This window comes from Austrofundulus limnaeus, unplaced genomic scaffold (assembly GCF_001266775.1).
Source record: "Austrofundulus limnaeus strain Quisiro unplaced genomic scaffold, Austrofundulus_limnaeus-1.0 Scaffold326, whole genome shotgun sequence".
Classification (NCBI taxonomy): domain Eukaryota; kingdom Metazoa; phylum Chordata; class Actinopteri; order Cyprinodontiformes; family Rivulidae; genus Austrofundulus; species Austrofundulus limnaeus.
The window spans coordinates 634,778-637,341 of NW_013952728.1; positions in this window are offsets into that span (position 1 = coordinate 634,778).

Below are 2,564 nucleotides of genomic sequence, written 5' to 3' on the forward strand. Positions count from 1 at the left end.
GATGAGGCAGTGGTCATGTCCCCGTAGTGGTCTGGCTTAGTTACTGTTTGCAATCAATCTTTTCGGTGTTCCATGCATAATGTCTGTTATTTTGACAGGTAAAAGAATTGTACTTGTAAATTTGATTCGTACTTGTAATGTGGCAAAGTTGTAACTTTTTAACTTGTATTTGTAACTTAAAAGCTTGTATTCTCACATAAGAATTGTTCTTGTAAATTTGGTTCCGACTTGTAATGTGGCAAAGCTGTAACAAATTCATGTACGTTTAGAGACTTACATGTACAAATTTAGACTCTTACACATACAATGATTCTGACAGTTATCTTACCCCATACAGAACCAGAGGAGAAAGAAGACCACAAATTGTAGTCGGTAAAGGCCCTGTCACACTATTACATTCTAGACAACTTATGATTTTTATATGTCTAAATCATTAATAAAAGTTATATATTTGAATAATTTGTTAACTGCAAACCCTGAATTGAGACACAGCTACAGAGACAGACAGAATAAAAAGTGGAGGAAAACCAGTAATCCTCTAACAGCTAACAGTGAAGCTAACTTTTTCATTTAGTGGATTAGTGTTTTTCACCTCCTTTGGCAACTGTTTGAGGACCAGTAGTGTCTGCATAACTGAGTTCTGGTAACTTTAAATCTGCTAACAAAATCAACTATCCCCATAACGCTGCATGCCAGCCTGCGTCATCATGAGTCTTGTGCATGCGTGTAGCATTTTTAGCATTTTGTGTGTTCACCTGTGTTAGTCTTCAACTTAAAGGAGACAAAGTGACAAAGATTGAGTGACACTCACCCTTGTCCACTCAGATCCTTGTAATCTGGTCAGAAAGGGTAATTATTGTCAAGGAAAATGCGCTAAAGCACTCTGGGATATGTAGTTACTCAGTTTATATGGTTTTATCCAGATAAATTTATGGTTCAGAGGCAACACAGCAAAGGTAAGATAGATTTTCTGATTATGTTTTTTAAACTCTGGACAGAATTCTGGCTTTATTTGCTTGTGGTTCAGTGAATCCTGGTTGGATTGTGATGAAAATTAGAGTTTTGGAATATGTGAGAACTGAACAGATGAGACAATGTTTGCATCACTTTGTGCAGTTTAACATGCTGATTCAACTGCTTGTGGTTTCATTGTGTTTGATGGACATGGTAATGTTTTTATGAGCTTTTAGTTTTTCTGGTGTTTCTGTGTTGCACAACTGTTAAAATGACAGATCTTGAATTAGCAGTTATTGTTAGCTTCCATTAATTATTTATCTTTTAACCCTGTTTAGTGGTTTAGTGCGGAAGCCTGCCAGGGGTCAGTGGGAGGAAAAAAACACCAGCTGGAAATCCAGTTCAGTTAATCCATGCGCACGGATTACTAATCTGTGCGCTCAGTCTCTGCAATCCGTGTGCGCAGATTGCTTAGAGCTGTCGACAGGTTGGACACATGGTATGAAGCTGCATCGGCAAAGTAAATTCAGTGGATCTGTTGTCATATATAAACTTAAGGCACTGCTGTGTTTTCATCAGCACAATGGAGATGTGTTTACGGAAGAGTCTCTCAGTCTCAATAACACCAGAAAAAGAGTCGCTAGATTTTCACTAGTCGCTTTTCTGATTAACAGTCTCTAGAGGGTCTGAAAACTCTGTAATTATAGCGAGAAAGATGCTAAATCCGCACTGCAGTGTTCCGCAACCCACCACCTCTCATGTCAGCGATCATGTCGGGTCAGTTACGTCATACATTGGAGCGGTCAAATTATCGTACATTTTGGGATTTTTGGAATTATTGATCGTACATCGCACAGAGGGCAAAATCATCGTACAAATACAATAAGTATCGTACGTCTGGCAACACTGGTTCCCACAACCACCCATGGTTACCATCCAACCTCTCCAGATGTCAGCAATCCATGCGTACGGATTGCAGAAACCGAGAGCACAGTTTAGTAATCCGTGCGCACGGATTTCCAGCGGCTGTTTTTGTTTTCTCTCACTGATCCACTGAAGACAACTAACAMAACAGAAAAACAATAAGAAAACAAATAGTAAAGGAAATGAATCTAAAGAGTAATGTAAACCAAAAGGACACAGAACCTGACATGCTGAAACTTTAAGGATGACTTTGCTGAAACTTTAAGAATGACTTTTTCACACAGCTTTTTCATTTTGTCTTCGTTTTTGTTTAATAAATGAGATTTTTGTTCATTTGAGGTTTGATTTAAAAAAATAGCTTACAAACTGATCAAATCGTATCCTGACAATAAAAAAAAAACATAGAACTAAAAGAGGACTAATTTACTCTAGGACGGTTAGCAAACAGTTAAATTCATTTTCTTATGATGTTTTTAACATATTTAGAAATTTGACTGCGCTGTACTTGCACTTCATSTTTAAACCTCAAATCTGAGCCCCTGAACTAGATCAAACTTTGTCTTTGATCTCGACAGAGAAGGTCAGGACCTCAAACCGTTTGAGAAACGACAGCCGGCTATCACTCTGATTAATGTGTGGAATATCAGGTTAAGGTTTTCCAGGCACCAAACAGATTCTCCTAAAAC